General features: G+C 46.3%; 1 long non-coding RNA gene and 1 pseudogene across 2 annotated transcripts; one reads left to right on the top strand and one right to left on the bottom strand.

The window, feature by feature from the left end:
* The first annotated feature begins 236 nt into the window (after nt 1–236).
* On the top strand, nt 237–22,933 carry LOC115413515 (TNF receptor-associated factor 3-like; annotated as a pseudogene).
* LOC115413517 (uncharacterized) lies at nt 7,851–9,613 on the bottom strand. Of its 2 annotated transcripts, none has more exons than XR_003934475.1 (4): nt 9,576–9,613; nt 8,178–8,265; nt 7,998–8,045; nt 7,851–7,935 (listed from the first exon to the last, which is right to left on the bottom strand). It is a non-coding gene; the product is annotated as an uncharacterized LOC115413517 (long non-coding RNA). The 2 variants fall into 2 exon arrangements; XR_003934474.1 differs by lacking the exon at nt 9,576–9,613 and adding an exon at nt 8,407–8,450 and having other exon boundaries at nt 8,200–8,230.
* Nucleotides 22,934–24,000: the final 1,067 nt, after the last annotated feature.

Raw genomic sequence — 24,000 nt, 5'->3', positions numbered from 1 at the left:
ATGAAAGAACCGAGTTAATGTATGTTGACAGAAAAAAAAGAGTACACTAGAAAACACTCAGTCTGACTTATCAGACTCACAACTGAAGGAGCATGTATAGAGCAGGAGGAGCATTTAATGCGCAGGAAAGCTTCAGAAGCACGTTTTTTCACAGCAAACCCCGCCCACTGGGTGTCTGACCCCGGCCCTCATCGCCCTCCTCCCCGTCCCACAGCGCCCTCCGGCGGCTGGGCGCGGCGGTGCGCGCGGTTGGGGGATTTCCTGGGCGGAAGCAGCGGAGGGGGTTTCCAGTGTGCTCAGCCCAGTCCCAGTCCCAGTCCGCTGGATCAGTGACTGGATCCCAGTGAAGCTCCCACAACGACGAAGGACCGCCAACCCGGACCCCGGACCACAGACCCCGAACCCGGACCATGAGGACCCCCGCCGCCGCTTCAGGCTGAGGCCCGGAGGCACCGAGGCAGCGGCGGCAGCAGGTCGACGGTTTGAATCCCGGACCCAGACGCAGAGTCCGCCGAGGAGCCGCTGAGCTGTGGCCCGCGGAGCAGATACATGTGAGTCCGACACACGGCGGAACCGGGTCAGAACCGGAGTAGAACTCGCCTAGGAGCGGGGTAGACCCGCAGAGGAGCGGAGCTAGCCAGCATTAGCCTCCGTCCGGTGGACTACAAATGCTATAGCTAGCACCGAGTGTGTGCCTTTAAACCAAGGGTTAGCGACAAACTGTGGAAACGAACCGGATTCACAGAACCCGCACAGTCCACATCCTGCGGTCCGGTCCGACCCGAAAACCCAAACCTGATCAGCCTGCATCAGATTAACACAATCTGATCACTAATCAATCACCCTGGTGACGTCACAGTATCGATCAGCTGTTCCGGTGCACGTGACAGTCGAAACCCGATTATTTATCCACCAATAGATTCGGTTTGAATATGATGATTAATCAAACTGATCAGAGAACTTCTACTCAGTTACTGATGATCAAAGGATTAACGTCAGTTAACGACGATCGATTAATTGTTAATCAATTAAAAATATGAGAAATATAGAACAAGCATGAGAAACGAGACAATATTAATGAATTACAAAGAAAGTTCAGTTTTAGTTTGAATAAAGCTTCAATAAATGAACATTAAAAACAATTAATGAACATTAAAAACAAAAACCCTTTGATGTGTGTATATATATGTCTGTATGTATATATGTGTATGTATGTGTTTATGTGTGTGTGTGTGTATGTATGTGCTTATGTGTGTGTGTATGCATGTGTGTGTGTATGTGTTTATGTGTGTATGTATATGTCTGTATGTATATATGTGTATGTATGTGTTTATGTGTGTGTGTGTATGTGCTTATGTGTGTGTGCATGCATGTGTGTGTGTGTATGTGTTTATGTGTGTGTGTATATGTCTGTATGTATATATGTGTATTTATGCATGTGTTTATGTGTGTGTGTATGTATGTATGTATTTGTGTATTTATATATGTATGCATGTATTCGTATGTATGTATATCAGAATCAGAATAGCTTTTATTGTCATGTCTATATGTATTTATATATGTCTGCCTGTCTGTATGTATTTAAGTTTGTATTTACGTATGTACGTATATATATATATATATATATATATGTGTGTGTGTGTTATATATATATATATATATATATTTTATGTGTGTGTGTGTGTGTGTGTGTGTGTATATGTATGTATTTCTGGATTTCTGTTTATTTAACCTGGTCAGTTAGTTGAACTGATTCTCATTAACCCAAACCCAAAGGCACAAACACAATATCTATAAATATTGACAAGTTTGAATCACAAAAATATTGACAGATTTGAATAATGTAAATATTGACAGATTTGAATAATGTAAATATTGACAGATTTGAATAATGTAAATATTGACAGATTTGATTAATGTAAATATTGGCAGGTTTGAATCATGTAAATATTGACGGATTTGATTAATGTAAATATTGACAGATTTGATTAATGTAAATATTGGCAGGTTTGAATCATGTAAATATTGACGGATTTGAACAATGTAAAAATTGACAGATTTGAATAACGTAAACATTGACAGACTTTTATTAACGTAAATATTCAGGTTTTTCTTTTTTCATGTAGTTCCTCAAACGTTTCATCTTCTGTTGTTAGTTTTTATTTTAGTTGTATTTTTTCAGTCAAATGATGATGATTGAACCTACTCATTTTGTTTTAAACTACAACTTTAAGTTGAGTTTTGTCAAAGCACTTCATTTTTATGTTTTTGGTGGTTTTTCTTTTGTTGTCTTCAACTAAAAACTAATAACTTCCATTAACGGAGAAATGGAAAGAACATAGAAGAGGCCACGTTGAAGAGCATCGACTCCGACCAGCTGGGTCTGTTTTTCATCTGGGGGTGTCGGTTCAGTGTCGATGGTCTGCGATCTCAGTCTGATGATGGTGACGATGATGGTGATGATGGTGATGATGATGATGACGATAGTGATGATGGTGGTGTGACAATGATGATGATGGTGGTGATGAAGATGATGATGATGGTGACGATTATGACGATGATGATGGTGACAATTATGATGATGGTGATGATGTGACGATGATGATGATGGTTATGTGACAGTGATGATGATGACGATTATGACGATGATAATGAAGGTGACAATGATGATGATGATGACGATTTTGACTATGATGATGATGGTGACGTTGATGACGATGATGATGGTGACGATGATGGTGATGATGGTGACAATTATGACGATGATGATGATGATGATGACGATAATGGTGATGATGGTGATGATGATGGTGGTGGTAGTGATGAAGATGATGATGACGATGATGATGACAGTGATGTGATGATGATGGTGATGATGGTGACGATTATGACGATGATGGTGACGATTATGATGATGAAGATGACGATGATGGTGATGATGGTGATGTGACGATGATGATGATGATTACGAATATGACGACAATGATGATGATGGTGACGATAATGATGGTGATGATTTTGACGATGATGATGATGACAATAATGGTGATGATGATGGTGGTGGTGATGAAGATGACAATGATGATGACGATGATGATGACGATGATGATGACAGTGATGTGATGATGATGGTGATGATGGTGACGATTATGACGACGATGATGATGATGGTGACAATTATGATGATGAAGATGACGATGATGGTGATGATGGTGATGTGACAATGATGATGATGATGATTACGAATATGACGACAATGATGATGATGGTGACGATGATGATGGTGACGATTTTGACGTTGATGATGATGATGGTGACGTTGATGACGATGATGATGGTGACGATGATGATGATGATGGTGATGTTGATGACAATGGTGACGATGATGATGGTAATGGTGATGATGATGGTGACGGTGATGATGGTGACGATGATGATGATGGTGACTTTGATGACGATGATGATGATGGTGACGTTGATGACGATGATGGTGATGTTGATGACGATGATGGTGACAATGATGATGACGATGATGATGATGGTGACGCTGATGACGGTGATGATGGTGACATTGATGACGATGATGATGACGTTGATGACGATGGTGATGATGGTGACGATGATGATGACGATAATGGTGATGATGGTGACGATGATGATGATGATGATGACGATAATAGTGATGATGGGGATGATGATGATGATGGTGGTGGTGATGAAGATGACGATGATGATAACAGTGATGTGATGATGATGGTGATGATGGTGACGATTATGACGACGATGATGATGATGGTGACGATTATGATGATGAAGATGACGATGATGGTGATGTGACGATGATGATGATGATTACGAATATGACGACAATGATGATGATGGTGACGATGATGATGGTGATGATTTTGACGTTGATGATGATGATGGTGACGTTGATGACGATGATGATGGTGACGATGATGATGACGGTGATGTTGATGACAATGGTGATGATGATGATGGTGATGATGGTGACGATGATGATAATGGTGATGATGATGATGGTGACGGTGATGATGGTGACGTTGATGATGATGATGGTGACGTTGATGATGGTGACGTTGATGACGATGATGATGGTGATGGTGACGATGATGGTGATGATGATGATGATGGTGACGTTGATGACGATGATGATGGTGACGATGATGATGATGGTGACGTTGATGACGATGATGATGATGGTGATGGTGATGGTGACGATGATAGTGATGATGGTGATGATGATGATGGTGATGATGATGGCAGAGATGGTGACGATGATGATGGTGATGATGTTGGTGACGATGATGATGGTGATGATGATGGTGACGATTATGATGATAGTGATGATGATGACGATGGTGATGTGACAATAATGATGATGAGACTTATGATTAGGGCTGGATAAAAAAATCGATTTAATTGATCTTAGATTGATTTCGTTTTAATTTTGCGTAATCGATTAATAGTGGATGAGATTGATTTTTCAGAGCAGGACTGGGAGTACGCAGAAGTGCGACTGGCTCTGTCTTGCTCGCGTCTTGGTCTCGCTCGTGGCGGCTCTGGCGCGGAAAAGACGCGGAGGAAGGGTGGGGCAATCCCCTCCGCTGGAGGTCCATCCGGCCTCAAACTCGAACCCACAGTGTGAGGGAACTGGCCGCCCAGAGGTTCTCCGAGGAGAGTCGTGGAAGCCGGTTGTTCTTGAAATGATAACTTGGATCAAGACTATCATCAATGGCTGAGTATGGAGTTAGAGGAATAGTAAAGCGACAATGTCTGACCGCTACGCTACCCCCCTGCTCCCCAACCAACAATCACGGAGCACAACCCCACCCCCACCCCCCCAGTGAGTATGAAGCCACCAGCCATAAAACAATAAAGATGACGGAGAAGTCCGTTCTGAGCCACAGTAGAAACATGGCAATGTTTCTGTCCTGTTCGTTATTTAAGAGCAGATTCAGCAATTTACTGCTGAAGTGTCATATTTATTTCCTTTCTAATATCAATATTGATACCAGTATTGATGTAATACATGACTGCAGTAGTCAAATAATCAGGTTACAACTCAAAATTGTACTTTTGTATCACTAAATTAATCTGAATCAATCAATTAATACTGAATTAAATCAATATTGGATCGAATCAAATTGTGATTAATCGATTCAGAACCTTATGAATCGAAATCGAATCGATTATGGTAATTGGCCATGATACCCAGCCCTACTTATGATGATGATGAAAATAGTGATGATTATGATGGTGATGATTAGGGGTGGGAATTGATAGGATTTTATCAATATCGATGCCGTTGTCGATTCTGCGTACCAATCCAATTCCTTATTAATTCTCCTATTGATTGGTTGGTGGGTGGAGCTTTGAGCAGCATCGTTAGCACTTGGATGCAGGCGCTTGAACACATAAACAAACACAGCCAGATGTGGAACTGGGGCCACACCCACAAACACAGCCAGATGTGGAACTGGGGCCCCACCCACAAACACAGACAGATGTGGAACTGGGGCCACGCCCACATCCACCAGCTGTTGGCACCTGGGCTGGAGGACCGTATCCATGACAACATCTGTGGAACGGTGAAAGATGGGACGACTCTCCGGAGGTTAGCAACACCACTATGTTCAGGGTATGTCGCACTGTCCGCTGTGTCCTTTGATTGGTGAACACTGGTCCACTGTGTAAAAGTCTCCGCCCCTGAAGTGAGACAGGTGGAAAGAGGAAAAAAGAGGGGATCACCATGTGACCTTTGACCTGGAGTTGTGGAACGGTGGACTCTGATTCCTCACAGGTGACGTAATTACATTATGTACGTGACGCACGGAAAACCAGAAAACACTGTGATGGGAAATGAGAGAATGGTTAAGAAGAAGTGAAAACACTGGAGTTTCAGGTCATGTGACTGTCTGTTTCAGGTCATGTGACTGTTTGTGTCTGTTTCAGGTCATGTGACTGTGTCTGTTTCAGGTCATGTCAGGGGGCAGAAGTGTTGACCACAGGGAGGTGCAGATTCCCCTCCAGCAGGTGGCGTCCTCCCTGGCCACACCTCTGTCTGTGGCCCCTCCCATCACCGCCCTCTCACACCGCCCAGCCAATCCCTGGCCTCCCGGAGACCCCGCCGCTCCACCAGGTAAAGGCTTGCGATGCTGCGTTCAGGTGAGGCGTGTGGCTGAATTGTGACGTGTGATGCTGAGCTCCAGTGCGTGTGGTTCAGGTGCGCCCGCGGGCTTCCTGCCGCTCCACGGGGGCTTCAGAGACCACTTCGTAGAGACTCCGGAGGCCAAGTACTGCTGCGAGGCCTGCCGGCTGGTCCTGTGCCAGCCCCGACAGACCGAATGTGGACACCGCTTCTGTCAGAGCTGCATCAGCGACATCCTCAGGTAATGGCACTACAACTCCCAGAATGCATTAGAGCAGCCAACACACACATCCTCAAAGTCTCTGATAAGTACTGACTGTTGTGTGGAGCTCAGGTCCAGCTCAGACACCTGGACCTGGACTACCTTGTCCTGGACTACCTGTGACTGTTTGGTTTTGTTTCCTGTGCAGCCGTCAAACCCCGGTGTGTCCAGCCGACATGGAGCCGCTGTTCAAAGATAAGGTAACGACACCACGGAGACGGAGACCCGTCCATCGGCGCCTGTCCCATCAGCTGTCACGTTCATCCACTGATCGGCTCCTGTGTGTGTTCCAGATCTTCAGAGACGTTTGCTGTCATCGGGAAATCATGGCGCTGAAGGTTACTGTCGCAGTGAAGCCAACGGCTGTCAGGAGCAGATGAGTCTGCAACAGATACCTGTAAGTGCCCGCACGGTCACCACAGCAACGCAATCCAAGCACCCGCAGTGTCACCACGGCAACACAATCCAAGCACCTGCACAATCACCACGGTAACACAATCCAAGCACCCGCACAATCACCACGGCAACGCAATCCAAGCACCTGCACGGTCACCACGGCAACATAAACCAAGCACTCGCACCATCACCACGGCAATGCAATCCAAGCACCCGCAGGGTCACCACGGCAATGCAATCCAAGCACCCGCACGGTCACCACGGCACCGCAATCCAAGCACCCGCATGGTCACCATGGCAACACAAACCAAGCATCCGCACAGTCACCGCGGCAAAGCAATCCAAGCACCCACACGATCACTGCGGCAATGCAATCCAAGCACCCGCACGGTCACCGCGGCAACGCAACCTAAGCACCTGCACAATCACCGCGGCAGTGTAGTCCAAGCACCCGCATGGCCACGACGGCAACGCAATCCAAGTACCCGCACGATCACCACAGCAACGCAATCCAAGCACCCGCACCGTCACCGCGGCAACGCAAACCAAGCACCTGCACGGTCACCATGGCAACGCAAATCAAGTACCCGCATGCTCACCATTAAAGGGTTACTGGGTAAAGGGTTCAAGGGTAAAGGGTTACTATAAACCCTTTACCCTTGAACCCTGCTGTTCCTAGTTTTGCTGAGGTTTGTGGTTTCCATCAGGATGTTCTCTTCTCTTTGGACCCTTGAGCTCAGTCAGATGGAACCCAAACATGATCTTCTTTTGGATCTGAACCAGTATTTGGGTTTGTCCACTGGTGTCTCCGTAGGACCATCTCAACGTGTGTCCGTTCTTCGAGGTTCCCTGTCCTTTGGGAAAATGCAAAGAACGAATGATGAGGAAAGAAATTCCAGATCATCTGAGCTGGAAATGTAAACACAGGGAATCCACCTGCGAGTTCTGTATGACCAAGATGCCCCTGACCGACCTACAGGTAACCACCAAAACCAATGACTGATCCACAGGTAACCACTGACTGACTTACAGGTAACCACCAAAACCACTGACCGACCCACAGGTAACCACCAAAACCACTGACCGACCCACAGGTAACCACTGACTGACCCAAAGGTAACCACTGCCCGACCTACACGTAAACACTGACTGACCCACAGGTACCACCAAAACCACTGACTGACCCACAGGTAACCACCAAAACCACTGACTGACCTACAGGTAACCAATGACTGACCCACAGGTAACCACTTACTGACCCACAGGTAACCACCAACCTACCTACAGGTAACCACTGACCGACCCATAGGTAACTACTGACTGACCCAAAGGTAACCACTGCCTGACCTACAGGTAACCACTGACTGACCCACAGGTAACCACCAAAACCACTGACTGACCTACAGGTAACCACTGATCGACTTACAGTTAACCACTGACTGACCTACAGATAACTACTGACCAACCTACAGTTAGCCACTGACTGACACACAGGTAACCACTGACTGACCTACAGGTAACCTCTGTCCGTCCCACAAGTAACCACTGACTGACCCATAGGTAACCACTGACCGACCCACAGGTAACCACCAAAACCACTGACCGACCCACAGGTAACCACTGACTGACCCACAGGTAATCACTGACCCACCAAAACCACTGACTGACCTACAGGTAAGCACTGACCGATCTACAGGTAATCACTGACTGACCCACTGGTAACCACTGACCGACCCACAGGTAACCACTGACTGACTCACAGGTAACCACCAAAACCACTGACCGACCCACAGGTAACCACTGATTGACTTATAGGTAACCACTGACTGACCTACAGGTAATCACTCACTGACCCACAGGTAACCACTGACCGACCCACAGGTAACCACTGACTGACCCTCAGGTACCACCAAAACCACTGACCGACCCACAGGTAACCACTGACTGACCTACAGGTAACCACCGACTGACCTATAGGTAATCACTGACTGACCCACAGGTAACCACTGACTGGCCTACAGGTAATCACTGACTGACTCACAGGTGACCACCAAAACCACTGACCGACCACAGGTAACCACTGACCGACTACAGGTAGCCACCAAAACCACTGACCGACCCACAGGTAACCACTGACCAACCTACAGGTAACCACCAAAACCCCTGACTGACCCACAGGTAAGCACTGACCGATCTACAGGTAATCACTGACTGACTCACAGGTAACTACTGACTGACCCACAGGTAACCACTGACTGACCTACAGGTTACCACTGACTGACCCACAGGTAACCACTGACTGACCTACAGGTAACCACTGACTGACCTACAGGTAACCACTGACTGACCCACAGGTAACCACTGACCGACCCACAGGTAACCACTGACCGACCCACAGGTAACCACTGACTCACTCACAGGTAATCACCTGACTGACCCACAGGTAACCACTGACTGACCTACAGGTAACCCCTGACCGACCCACAGGTAACCACTACTGACCCCACAAGTAACCACTGTCTGACCTACAGGTAACCACTGACCGACCTACAGGTAGCGACTGATTGACATACAGGTAACCACCAAAACCCCTGACCGACCCACAGGTAAGTATTGACCGATCTACAGGTAATCACTGACTGACTCACAGGTAACTACTGACTGACCCACAGGTAACCACTGACCGCCCCACAGGTAACCACTGACTGACCTAGAGGAAACTAGCAAAACCACTGGCCAACCCACAGGTAACCACTGACCGACCTACAGGTAACCACTGACCGACCTACAGGTAACCACCAAAACCACTGACCGAACTACAGGTAACCACTGACCGAACTACAGGTAACCACTGATCAATCTACAGGTAACCACTGACCGATCTACAGGTAACCCACCAAAACTACTGACCGACCTACAGGTAACCACCAAAACCATTGATCGACCTACAGGTAACCACCAAAACCACTGACCTACCAACAGGTAACCACTGACCGACCCAAAGGTAAACACCAAAATCACTGACCGACTCACAGGTAACCACCAAAACCACTAATCGACCCACAGGTAACAACTGACCAACCTACAGGTAACCACTTACCAACCCACAGGTAACCACTGACTGACCCACAGATAACCACTGACTGACCCACAGGTAACCACTGACTGACGGACAGGTAACCACTGACCGACCTACAGGTAACCACTACTGACCCACAGGTACCACTGTCTGACCTACAGGTAACCACTGCCTGACCCACAGGTAACCACTGACTGACCCACAGGTAACCTCTAACTGACCCACAGGTAACCACTGACTGACCCACAGGTAACCACTGACTGACCTACAGGTAACTACCAATACCACTAGCCGACCCACAGGTAACCATTGACTGACCAGCAGGTAACCACTAATCAACCCACAGGTAACCACTGACCGACCTACAGGTAACCACCAAAACTACTGACCGTACCCCCAGGTGACCACTGACCGACCCACAGGTAACCACAGAAACCACTGACCGACCTACAGGTAACCACTTACCAACCCACAGGTAACCACTGACCGACCCACAGGTAACCACTGACTGACCCCAGGTAATCACTGACCGACCCACAGGTAACCACTGACCGACCTACAGGTAACCACTGACCGACCCACAGGTAACCACTGACTGACCTACAGGTTACCACTGACCGACCCACAGGTAACCACTGACTGACCTACAGGTAACCACTGACCGACCCACAGGTAACCACTGACTGACGTTTCTTTCACGAATACTCAGGTTAGGGTTAAAGTCAGGGTTTGAATAGTGGGTTGTTTGGGTAATGGGTGGGTATTGATTAGGTATTGGTTGGGTATCGATTGGGTTTTGGTTGGGTATTGATTGGGTCTTATTAGTGATGGAGGCTTTGTCTTCAGAAACATAAGGAGACCGTGTGTCCTGCGTTCCCGGTGTCATGTCCAAACCACTGCTCCTTCTCCTCTCTGCCCAGGAGCGAGGTATTAATCTGTTTGATTGATTGATTGATTGATTGATTGATTAATTGATTGATTGATTGTTGATTGATTGTGTGTTTCAGCTTTCTACTCATAACATGACTGTCCCAAAGCTCAGGTGAGCTGCCCATTCCACCGCTACGGCGCACCTTTAAGGTACACCACCCACCAACTACCACCAACAACGTACACTCATATACCTTGTACTGAGTATGTACCTAGTACTGAATATGTACTTACTACTGAGTATATATGCATATACCTAGTACTGAGTATATACCTAGTACTGAGTACATAGTCATGTACTTAGTACTGAGTATATACCTAGTACTGAGTACATACTTATATACCTAGTACTGAGTACGAGGGCTGTTCAGTAAGTTCATGGCCTCACCCAGAAATACTGGTTGTTATAATACAGGATGTTACATTCTTTCGTGATGGGATAGTGATGCTTGAATATCAATGGACCAAGTGAATTCCTGTAAATGGAGATTATGTTGAAAAATAAAATATGAATTATCAGTCTGTGTTGTTCTGTTCTGGGTGAGGCCATGAACTTATTGAACGGCCCTCGTATATACTCCATGTACGTAGTACTGATTATACACTCATATACCTAGTACTTAGTATATACTCGTGTACATAGTACTTAGTATATAGTCATGTACTTAGTATATACTCATATTCATAGTACTTAGGCCCTAAGTACTATGAATATGAGTATATACTAAGTTGTAGGGTATAGTCATGTTCATAGTACTTAGGGTATACTAATATCCATAGCACTTAGTATATATTCATATTCATAGTACTTAGTGTATCTCATATTCATAGTACTTAAGGTGTACTCATATTCATAGTACTTAGTGTATACCCATATTCATAGTACTTAGTGTATAGTAATATTCATAGTATTTGGTGTATACTCATATTCACAGTACTTAGTGTATACCCATATTCATAGTACTTAGTGTATACTAATATTCATAGTATTTGGTGTATACTCATATTCATAGTACTTAGTGTAAACTCATATTCATAGTACTTTGCTTATACTAATATTCATAGTACTTAGCGTATACTCATTCATTCTACTTAAGGTATACTCATATTCACAGTACTTAGTGTATACTCATATTCATAGTACTTAAGGTATACTAATATTCATAGTACTTAGGATGTACTCATATTCATAGTGCATAATGTATACTCAATATTCATAGTACTTAGGTTATACTAATATTCATAGTACTTAGGGTATACTAATATACATAGTACTGAGAGTAGACTCATATTGTAGTACTTAGGGTATACTCATATTCATAGTACTTAGTGTATACTCATATTCATAGTACTTAGGTATATACCAGTACTGTTAGTACTTGGTACTTGGTAATTGATCCTGTTCTGGTCCCTGTTGTGTTCCAGGGTCTGAACCAGGACCTGAGGCCACATGAGTCCATGTTCGTGGCTGAACATCTGAGGATGATGGCCACCAGGACGCTACGTTAGAGAACAAGGTCGCCATGACAACCAGACGGAGGTCAGCCACACCCACAGCCCAGGTTACCATGGCAACGTATTAAAGTCAGTGTCGGTGTTTTCAGGTGGAGGACATGAAGGCAGAGATGATGGAGCGCTACAAGATCCTGCCTGTTCTGAGCAGTCGACTGTCGGAGGTGGAGAAGCAGAACGACGAGCTGAGGGAGAAGAGCCGGCAGAGCGAGCAGAAGCTGGCCACCATTCAGGTACTAGTACTACTACTACTACTTGCAAAAACTATACTACTGCTGCTGCAAAAACTGCTAATACTACTGGCGAAAATGACGAGCTGAGGGAGAAGAGCTGGCAGAGCAAGCAGAAGCTGGCCACCATTCAGGAACTAGTACTGCAAATGTACTACTGCTACTGCAAAAACTACTAATACTACTGCAAAAACTACGAGCTGAGGGAGAAGAGCCGGCAGAGCGAGCAGAAGCTGGCCACCATTCAGGAACTAGTACTGCAAAATGTACTACTGCTACTGCAAAAACTACTAATCCTACTGCAAAAACTACGAGCTGAGGGAGAAGAGCCGGCAGAGCGAGCAGAAGCTGGCCACCATTCAGGTACTAGTACTACTGCTACTACTGCAGAAAGTACTACTGCAAAAAGTACTAATACTACTGCAAAAAGCACTAATACTACTACTGCAAAAACCATAACTGCAAAACTACTAATACTACTGCAAAAACGACAAGCTGAGGGAGAAGAGCCAGCAGAGCGAGCAGAAGCTGGCCACCATTCAGGTCCTACTACTGCAAAAAGTACTGCTACTACTGCAAAAACTACTACTAACAACAACTACTAATACTACTGCAAAAACTACTAATACTACTGCAGAAACGACGAGCTGAGGGAGAAGAGCCAGCAGAGCGAGCAGAAGCTGGCCACCATTCAAGTACTACTACTGCAAAAATACTACTGCAAAAACTACTAATACCACCACCGCAAAAACTGCACATACTAGTAGTAATACTAACTGGCAGAGCGGGCAGAAGCTGACCACGGTGCAGGTACTAGTACTTCTGCAAAAAGTACCACCAAAACTACTAATACTACTGCAAAATACTGCACATACTAGTACTAATACTAAACCAGCAGAGTGAGCAGAAACTGGCCACCGTGCAATTACCAGTACTACCACTGCCAAAGTACAACTGCAAAAACTACTACTGCAAAAATTACAAATACTACTGCAAAAACTGCACATACTAGTAGTAATACTAAACCGACAGACAGAGCAGAAACTGGCCACCGTGCAGGTACTAGTACTACTACAACAAAAAGTACAACTAAAAGTACTACTAATACTACCAAAAGTACTAATACTACTACAAATACTGCACATACTAGTAGTAATACTAAACCAACAGACAGAGCAGGAAACTGGCCACCATGCAGGTACTAGTACTACTCACTGCAAAAAGTACTACTAAAAGTACTACTAATACTACCAAAGTACTACTACTACTACAAATACTGCACATACTAGTAGTAATACTAAACTGACAGAGCAGAAACTGGCCACAATGCAGGTACTAGTACTACCAAAAGTACTACTACTGCAAAAAGTACTACTAAAAGTACTGCTAATACTACCAAAAGTGCTAATACTACTACAAATACTGCTCATACTAGTAGTAATACTAACCGACAGACAGAGCAGAAACTGGCCACTTTGCAGGTACTAGTACTACCAAAAGTACCTATTACACTACAAAAACTACCATCCTACCAAAAGTACTTATACTACTACTACCCCCGGTCCTAGTCCTAGTGCCGGCCCTGGTCCTAGTCACTGTCCTGTGCTAGTCCCAACTGCAGTCCTGGTCATGGTCCTGGTCTTCGTCCTAGTCCTGGCCCCGGTCCTACTCCTGATCTCAGTCCTACTTCAGGTCCCTGTCCAGGGGCCTCATGTATAAAGTGTGCGTACACACAAAAACCTGGCGTACGCCCTTTTCCACGTTCACGTTCAGATGTATAAAGAGTGAAGTGACCGTGGAAATGTGCGCTCCTTCACGCCAAGTCCACAGCTGGCGTACGCACGTTTCTAGTGCTTTGGAACCTTTGGCGACACTTAGAGTTGACACCGGGAAACTGTTAATAATGTGACAAAGGTCATTCCTCCGATTGATGGGCACATCGGAGATACACAGATGAACAATGAACACACCAGCATGTCATCCTACTGCCAGAGCAGCACATCCACCACCAGAACCAGAACCAATTAGACCCTGGACCCATCAATGCCAATCCTGCCCGGAGGACATTAAGCAACAACCACATAAAGAGACAAGGACACAAAATTCATTGGTTGATGAATGCATTTAATGTACTGTTCATGTCTGTGAGAACATTTATTAGTCGGTCCAGTTGCTCATTGACTCCGCCGATTGTCCTCACGATGGTCCTAATGTGACTCGGGTCAGCACAGACCCGTGCCGGTCGGACGGGCATCAGCAGTGGGCTGTGGTGGACCGGAGGACCGGCTAACGCCGGGGAATCAACAGAAGCCTCTGTGACAGGAGGATGATACTGCGTCTGACCGTCTTCTGCCTCATTGTTGGAAAATAATAATTTGAATGATTAAACATGAGTCAAAGTCTTTGATTTCCTCTTTGATATCCTGACATGATTACGCATGAACCTTTATCTTGTTTAGCTGTGATCAGACTGTGTATGACCTGTAGAATAAACTAATGTGTGACTTATGCAAATACTAAATATATATTTATCTTGGGGATGATCCGCGTCAGCCCTGTAAGAAAAGAGTCACCCACAATATCGTCGACTTCCTGCTCAGTCTCAGTTCGTCTCTTTTCTTCTTCCGCCTGTTTTGGCCTCCGCCTCGCGTCCACCTTGACGTCATTGTCTGATCATGCAGACAGGGGAATCCCAGAGGGAATCCCACCTGCAGACTCCGTTTATACTGATTTGCATATTTAAATGTGGGCGTGGAGAGGGAGGAGTCAGGTCTCCAACATATGCGCTCAATTCCACGCTGATTGGGATGTATAAAGGAAATGTACTTGGATTCGGGCGTACGCTCAGTTTTATACATCTGGATTTTTTTGTGCGTTCGGATTTTTCTGGATTTGGGCGTACACTCAGGTTTCAGTATGAAATCCACGCAAGTCTTTATACATGAGGCCCCAGGTCTTTGTCCTAGTCCCTGTCCAGGGGCCTCATGTATAAAGCGTGCGTACGCACAAAAAACCTGGCGTACGCCCTTTTCCACGCTCACGTTCAGATGTATAAAGAGTGAAATGACCGTGGAAATGTGCGGTCCTCCACGCCAAGTCCATAGGCTGGCGTACGCACGTTTCTAGTGCTTTGGAACCATTGGCGACACTTAAAGGTGACACTGGGAAACTGTTAATATGAGACAAAGGTCATTCCTCTGATTGATGTGCACATCAGAGACCACAAATGAACAAGAAAAGCACTCCGGAGAGTGCAGACCTCTGCCAAGACACATCTGTCCCCCCCCGATCACCACCAACTTGAATCATTTCTTCCTTGTTCCAGTATCAACATTTCCTGAAAATTTCATGAAAATCCGTCCATAACTTTTGCAGTTATCCTGCTAACAAACAAACAAGCACGCAAAGAAACAAACAAACACTCACGCAACGCAAACACACAAGCAAAGCGATCACAATACCTCCTGGCGGAAGGTAACAAATGAACACACTGGCACGTCATCCTACTGCCACAACAGCACATCCACCACCAGAACCAGAACCAACCAGACCAACCCTGGACCCATCAATGCCAATCCTGCCAGAGGACATTCAGTAACAACCATATAAAGAGACAAGGACCCAAAATTCACTGGTTGATAAATTGCATTTAATGTAGTGTTCTGTGAGAACATTTATTAGTCAGTCCAGTCGCTCACTGACTCCGCCGATTCTCCTCACGATGTCCTCTTGTGACCCGGGTCAGCACGGACCCATGCCGGTCGGACGGGCATCAGCAGCTGGCTGTTGGACCGGAGGACCGGTTAACACTGGGGAATCAACAGAAGCCTCTGTGACAGGAGGATGATCCTGCGTCTGACCGTCTTCTGCCTCATTGTTGGAAATAATGAATTGAGTGATTAAACATGAGTCAAAGTCTTTGATTTCCTCTTTGATATCCTGACATGATTATGCATGAACCTTTATCTTGTTTGGCTGTGATCAGACTTTGGATGACCCGTAAAATGAACTAATGTGTGAGATACACAAATACTAAATATATATTCATCTTGGGGATGATCCGCGTCAGCCCTGTGAGAAAGTGTCACAATAGCGGCGATGTCTCTGCTCAAACAGTCTCAGTTCGTCTCTTTTCCTTCTTCCGCCTGTTTTGGCCTCCGCTTCGCGTCCACCTTCACGTCATCATGTGATCATGCAGAGAAGGGAATCCCAGAGGGAATACCACCTGCAGACCCGTTATACTGATTTGCATATTTAAATATGGGCACGGAGAGGGAGGAGTCAGGTCTCCAACATATGCGCTCAAACCCACGCTGATTGGGATGTATAAAGGGAAATGTACTTGGATTCGGGCGTACGCTCAGTATTATTCATCTGGATTTTTTTGTGCATACGGACTATTCGGGATTTAAGCGTACGCCAGGTTCAGTGTGAAATCCACGCAAGTCTTTATACATGAGGCCCCTGGTCATGGTCCCCGTCCTGGTCTTTGTACTTGTCCCGGCCCTAGTCCTAGTCCTGGTTTTGGTCCTTGTCCTAGTACCGCTCCCAGGTCCTAGTCCTGGTCTTAGTCCTAGTCCCAGCCTGGGTCTAGTCCTAGTCCTGGTCCTGGTCATGGTCTCTGGTACGTGTCCTTATCCTGGTCCTGGTCTTCATGGTCTCTGGTCCTGTTCATGGTCCTGGGTTTAGTCTTAGTCCTGATTCTGGTCTTAGTCCTGGTCCTGGTCTTAGTCTTAGTCCTGGTCCTGATCCTGGTCATGGTCTCTGGTACGTGTCCTAGTCCTGGTCCTGGTCTTCATGGTCTCGGGTCCTGTTCATGGTCTTAGTCTTAGTCCTGGTCCTAGTCCTAGTCTTGGTCCTGGTCTTAGTCCTAGTCCTAGTCCTGGTCCTAGTCCTGGTCCTAGTCCTAGTCCTAGTCCTAGTCCTAGTCTTCATGGTCTCTGGTCCTTGTGTCCTGGTCTTAGTCCTAGTCCTGGTCCTAGTCCTAGTCCTAGTCTTCATGGTCTCTGGTCCTTGTGTCCTGATCTTGGTCGTAGTCCCGGTTCTGGGCCCATATTCCTAAAGATTCTTAGCGCACAGAGTTGCTCCTAGTGGCTAAATTTAAAAACAAATTCTTAGAATCAAGATTGTTTTCTTAGAATTTCCCCTAAAATGAAGAGTAGATCCTAGTAAAGATAAAAGCTATTCCTAAAGAATCCTAGCCCTTAAGAGAGCTCCTAAGGTGAGATCTGTTAGAGCAGAGAAGAGGACTTTTAAGGGGCTTAGGAGTTCCCTAACAGAGGACAAAATGGCCGATGGGAGAGGCAGGAGGGATATTCTCCAAACACTGGATGACAGTGAATTAATTAAACGCTACAGATTCCACTGTAAAAAAAAAAAACAAAAAAAAATGTGGAAAAAAAAGGTATTATTCCAGCACCAGGGGTGCCAAAAAAATGGGAAAAATAACCATCTCATAAAAATACAGTAATTTTCCATAATTAAAAAACAGTTTTTTGCCCCAACTTTACATGAGATTTGCATATTTTGACTTTTGAATGTTTAATAAAGAATATTTACATGCATTAAAACAATCATATTACACACACACACACACACACACACACATATATATGTGTGTGTGTATAATTTTCAATGAGACTAAGTTGTACAATCCACTGATAAAAACTGTATTTTGACAGTTTGTCAGTGCTTATACAGGTTAGACATTCACAAAAATGCATTTATTAAACATATTTGTTGTGAAACCTCCCGTAATTACACAAGATATTGTCAATTAACTAACAAGTCAACAAGTTTAACAAGTTAAACTTACAGAACAAATACTTCTTTCATGGTTAATTGTCAATAATTTTATCTTGGTTTTTTTTTTTTTTTACAGTGTTAAATTTAAATTAACAGTTTTAATCTCAGAAATAGAAAAGAATATTTGTGAAATTAGATATATTTGCAAATGTATTTTAACTGTATTTTTCAGTGAAAAAAAAAAAAAATCTTTTAAAAAATTGAAATTTTTTGGGTTTGTCACAGTTACAGTTTTTCATGTTATTTTACATTTGACGTGTAAAATCACAGTCTGTTTTTGTCATTTCATTGATATTTTCCTGTATCTTAAAAATATTGGAAAAATCTGTAAAATAAATGGTGAAAATTCTGTTAAATTACAAATTTTTTTACAGTGTGGATCGTGCAGGAATCATGTTTGTGGTTGATCTCATTAGAGATGCACTTACTTCTCTAACCCAACGCCACAATGCAATACCATTCCAAATGAAAGTCATCACAATAGTGAGGTATTTGGCAACATGGAAAATGCAACAATGCAAGCAGTGACGACCTGGGTCTGTCACAAACCCTCCATCAGCAGGGTCACAACCTCCTGAGGCTGGTCAGCAATCACAGGCATTGATGAAAGCTGAGCCACTTACCCTCGTTAATACCAAATTGCGTTGAAATGTTGAAAGTGCAAAAATTACCAGCATGCCAATTATATGAGCAAATAATATAACTATCACTATGTGTGAATACTGTGCAAATGCAAATGAGTTTTTCACACATTTTGTAGGATAATTTTAAAGTATAGCTTACTATTCATTACACAGATATTTCTTTTATGTGAAATATATTTACAATTACACAGTCTTCATAAGATTGGGATTCTATCTTTAACTTTATCGATTTGAGGGTCCATCCCTTGCCCATTATCACCAAAAGTATATGTTTTTTCTAGCTAAGTCCTAGTCCTGGTCCTGATCCTGGTCACGGTCTCTAGTACCTGTCTTAGTCCTGGTCATGGTCTTCATGGTCTCTGGTCCTTGTGTCCTGGTCTTAGTCCTAGTCCTGGTCCTAGTTCTAGTCCTGGTCTTCATGGTCTCTGGTCCTTGTGTCCTGGTCTTAGTCCTAACCCTGGTCCTGGTCTTCATGGTCCCTGGTCCTTGTGTCCTGGTCTTAGTCTGGTCCTGGTCCTAACCCTGGTCCTGGCCTTCATGGTCTCTGGTCCTTGTGTCCTGGTCTTAGTCCTAGTCCTTGTCTTAGTTCTGGTCCTGGTCTTTATGGTCTCTGGTCCTTGTGTCCTGGTCTTAGTCCCTGGTCCTGGTCCTAACCCTGGTCCTGGCCTTCATGGTCCTGGTCCTTGTGTCCTGGTCCTAGTCCTAGTCCTGGTTTTAGTTCTGGTCCTGGTCTTTATGGTCTCTGGTCCTTGTGTCCTGGTCTTAGTCCTGGTCCTGGTCCTGGCCTTCATGGTCTCTGGTCCTTGTGTCCTGGTCTTAGTCCTAACCCTGGTCCTGGTCTTCATGGTCCCTGGTCCTTGTGTCCTGGTCATAGTCTTGGTCCTGGTCCTAACCTGGTCCTGGCCTTCATGGTCTCTGGTCCTTGTGTCCTGGTCTTAGTCCTAGTCCTTGTCTTAGTTCTGGTCCTGGTCCTGGTCTTTATGGTCTTGGTCCTTGTGTCCTGGTCTTAGTCCTGGTCCTGGTCCTAACCCTGGTCCTGGTCTTCATGGTCTCTGGTCCTTGTGTCCTGGTCTTAGTCCTGGTCCTGGTCTTCATGGTCTCTGGTCCTTGTGTCCGGGTCTTAGTCCTGGTCCTAGTCCTAGTCCTGGTCTTTGCCATAACTCTGGTCCTGGTCTTCATGGTCTCTGGTCCTTGTGTCCTGGTCCTAGTCCTAGTCCTGGTCCCTGGTTTTTGTGTCCTGGTCTTAGTCCTGGTCCTGGTCCTATCCCTAGTACTGGTCCTAGTCCTAGTCCTTGTCCTAACCCTGGTCCTAACCCTGGTCCTGGTCTTTGTGTCCTGGTCCTGGTCCTAGTCCTGTTCCTGTTCCTAACCTGGTCCTGGTCTTTATGTCCTGGTCCTGCTCCTATCAGTCCTAGTCCTAGTCCTGGTCCTGGTCCTAACCCTGGTCCTGGTCGTGGTCCTTGTGTCCTGGTCCTTGTCCTTCTCCTGGTCCTAACCCTGCTCTCTGTCCTTGTGTCCTGGTCTTAGTCCTGGTCCTAATCCTGGTCCTGCCCTTTGTGTCCTAGTCTGGTCCTGGTCTTTGTGTCCTGGTCCTGGTCCAAGTCCTTGTGTTCCTGGGTCCTGGTCCCAAGTCCTTGTGTCCTGGTCCTTGTGTCCTGGGCCTGGTCCTGGTCCTGGTCTTAGTCCTGGTCCTAACCCTGCTCTGTTGTCCTTGTGTCCTGGTCTTAGCCCTGGTCCTAGTCCTGGTCCTAGTCCTAACCCTGGTCCTGTCCTTTGTGTCCTAGTCCTGGTCCTGGTCTTTGTGTCCTGGTCCTTGTCCTAGTCCTTGTGTTCTGGTCCTGGTCCTAACCCTGGACCTGGTCCTGATCCTGACCCTGGTCCTGGTCCTAACCCCTAGTCCTGTCCTTGTTCTGGTCCTAGCCCTGGTCCAGGTCTTTGTGTCCTGGTCCTAAACCTTGGTCCTGGTCTCTGTGTCCTGGTCCTGGTCCCTAACCCTGGTCCTGGTCCTGATCCTAACCCTGGTCCTGGTCCTAACCCTAACCCTTCTCCTGGTCCTGGTCCTGGTTCTGGTCCTAGCCCTGGTCCTGGTCTTTGTGTCCTGGTCCTAACCTTGGTCCTGGTCTCTGTGTCCTACAGAAGCTGATGAGCTCTCACTCAGAGAAACTGCTGGAGGTGGAGTTGGAGCTGCGCTCTCTGCGCCTCCTCAGGACGAGGTGGAGAACCTTCGAGGAACGCTGGAGAACCTGCGGACCCGGCTCAGCGTTCTAGAACAGGGGGGACGCGCCGGCTCCAACTCCGCCGCGCACACACTGGGTAAGAACCCACCGACGGTCCATAAAGCGCCGCTGTGGGCGGAGCCGGTTTGTGATGTGGGTGTGCTCACCATGCTGCTTATGTCTGTAGCCTCCCTGGAGACGCAGCTGAATCGCCACGACGACATGCTGAGCGTTCACGAGATCCGATTGGCCGACATGGACCTGCGGTTCCAGGTGTTGGAGACCGCCAGCTACAACGGGACGTTGATCTGGAAAATCCGTGACTACAAGCGTCGGAAAGCGGAGGCGGTGTCCGGCCAAGACGCTGTCTCTGTACTCGCAGAGCCGTTCTACAACCGGATTACTTTGGATACCAGATGTGCGCCCGCGTGTACCTGAACGGCGACGGCATGGGGAAGGGGACGCACTTGTCGCTGTTCTTCGTGGTGATGAGAGGAGAGTACGACGCCCTGCTGCCATGGCCCTTCAGACAGAAGGTAGGTAGGCAGGGCCCTCTGCTTAAAGAGCCAGCGCGCTCCTAAAGGGTGTAACCTGTATGCTCTGGCCTCCGCCCCCTCAGGTGACCCTGATGCTGATGGACCAGGGTACGTCCAGAAAACACCTGGGTGATGCCTTTAAGCCCGACCCTAACAGCAGCAGCTTCAAACGCCCGTCGGCCGAGATGAACATTGCATCAGGATGTCCACTGTTCGTGTCGCAGAGTGTCTTGGAGACAGGAAGTTACATCAAAGACGACACCATTCATCAAAGTAAGAGCCCTCAGTGGGCGGAGTTTAACCCAGGGGGTGGGGTTTATAACTAAACTACCCTGTTGAAGACCTAAGGTTTAGGGTTAAAGGTCAAAGGTTAAAGGTTATCTTGACAGGTTACCGTAGATACCTCTGACCTTCCTGACCCCTGACCTCTGACTCCACCCACCTCACTGCTCTGAGATCAGCTGGCCCGTCTGCAGCCGGCAGAGTGAAGGATGATGGGATACGAGCGCTGGAGGAGGACGTCCAGCTGAGAGCCACGCCCACCAAGAAGAAGAAGAGGAGGAGACAGGAACGGGCCAATCACAGTGGACCTTACAGAGACCTCATCTGATTGGCCATCGGACTACACAATTGAATGTGTGTGTGTGTGTGTGTGTGTGGTGTGTGTGTGTGTGTGTGTGTGTGTGTGTGTGTGGGGAGAGTCATTGTTACTATGACGACACTCTCCTCCAGAGAGGCGACGCCAACATGGCCGCCGCTCATTACTGATGCTGTGCATCGAGCTTTATTTACCACGGCATGATGGGAAATCTGACAGCCACAGGGGGGACTGGACCGGATCGGACCAGACCCCAAAGGTGTAGACCAGGTAGAACAAGATCTGACCAGAAGCCACAGGTGAGACCAGGTAGAACCAGAACAGACCAGAACCCACAGGTGTAGACCAGGTAGAACCCTAAGGGACTGGTGGTTGGGGTTATTGGTCTGATGTGATGTTTAGTTTCTTTGGGTTCAGATCCAGGTTCAGATCCAGGTGCAGATCCAGGTTCAGATCCAGGTGCAGAAGTCGAATCCAGTTCAGAGGAGGAACGACAAAGAACTGTCTGCAAACACTGAGTCCAGCAGAGTCTGATAGAGTCCAGCAGAGTCCAGCAGAGTCCTCAGGGTTCACCAGGGTCCTCCAGCATCCACTGGGTCCCCTGGGTCCTCCTCTGTGGGTCCCCATGGTCCTCCTCTGTGAGTCCACCTGGGTCCCCATGGTCCTCTCTGTGGGTCCTCCTCTGGGTCCACCTGGGTCCCCCATGGTCCTCTGTGGTCCCCCATGGTCCTCCTCTGTGGGTCCCCCTGGGTCCTTCTGTAGGTCCTCCATGGTCTTCCTCTGTGGGTCCACCTGGGTCACCATGGTCCTCCTCTGTGGGTCCCCCTGGGTCCTCCTCTGTGGTTCCTCCATGGTCCTCCTCTGTGGGTCCACCTGGGTCCCCCATGGTCCTCCTCTGTGGGTCCACCTGGGTCCCCCATGGTCCTCCTCTGTGGCTGTTGTGTTTGTGGGTTTGTCAGATTCATCAGATTCATTTGCACAGTTTGAATGTTTGTTCATGTGTGACAATAAAACAGAAGAACCTGACTGGACTGGGACTGTCATTGAAGTATTTACAGAAAGGCAATAACACCACCAGTGCCAATGAGCAGATTCAATGGAGTTGAAATAAACTGAGTTAAATGTTAAAGGGTTGCATTCATTCAGACCTTCATGAAAGGAAGTTGAATACTTTATTGAATCTATTCTGTCAACGTCAGTGATGAACCCTAACCCTGTTCCTAACTCTGACCCTGTTCCTTAAACCCAGAAGCTGAAAACCACCAAATTGATCAGAGGAAACCACAGTCACCATGACTAGGAACAGGGTTAGGGTTAGGAACAGGTTTTGTTTGTTTGTTTTATTTGTTTGCACAACATAAAACAGCAAAAAGAAAAACAACATTCAAACAAGTAACATTACCGTGCAGGAGAGGTCAGACGCCAAAAAAGGCTTATATGAATACGTCACCAGAAATGAACAATACGCAAGAAAAATAATTAAAAATACAATATAACTGAATTAATAAACTAATGTAAAAACAAAAAAAATGAAATCACATTACAAATCATCAAATACAAATCAAATGACATATAGCCTATGTATTTTCATTGAATTACCGTCTTTCAGATGCTTTTTAA

This window comes from Sphaeramia orbicularis, chromosome 22 (genome assembly GCF_902148855.1).
Source record: "Sphaeramia orbicularis chromosome 22, fSphaOr1.1, whole genome shotgun sequence".
Taxonomy (NCBI): domain Eukaryota; kingdom Metazoa; phylum Chordata; class Actinopteri; order Kurtiformes; family Apogonidae; genus Sphaeramia; species Sphaeramia orbicularis.
The sequence above is the reverse complement of the archived record's forward strand: the minus strand, read 5'-3'. Positions and strand labels throughout refer to the sequence as shown.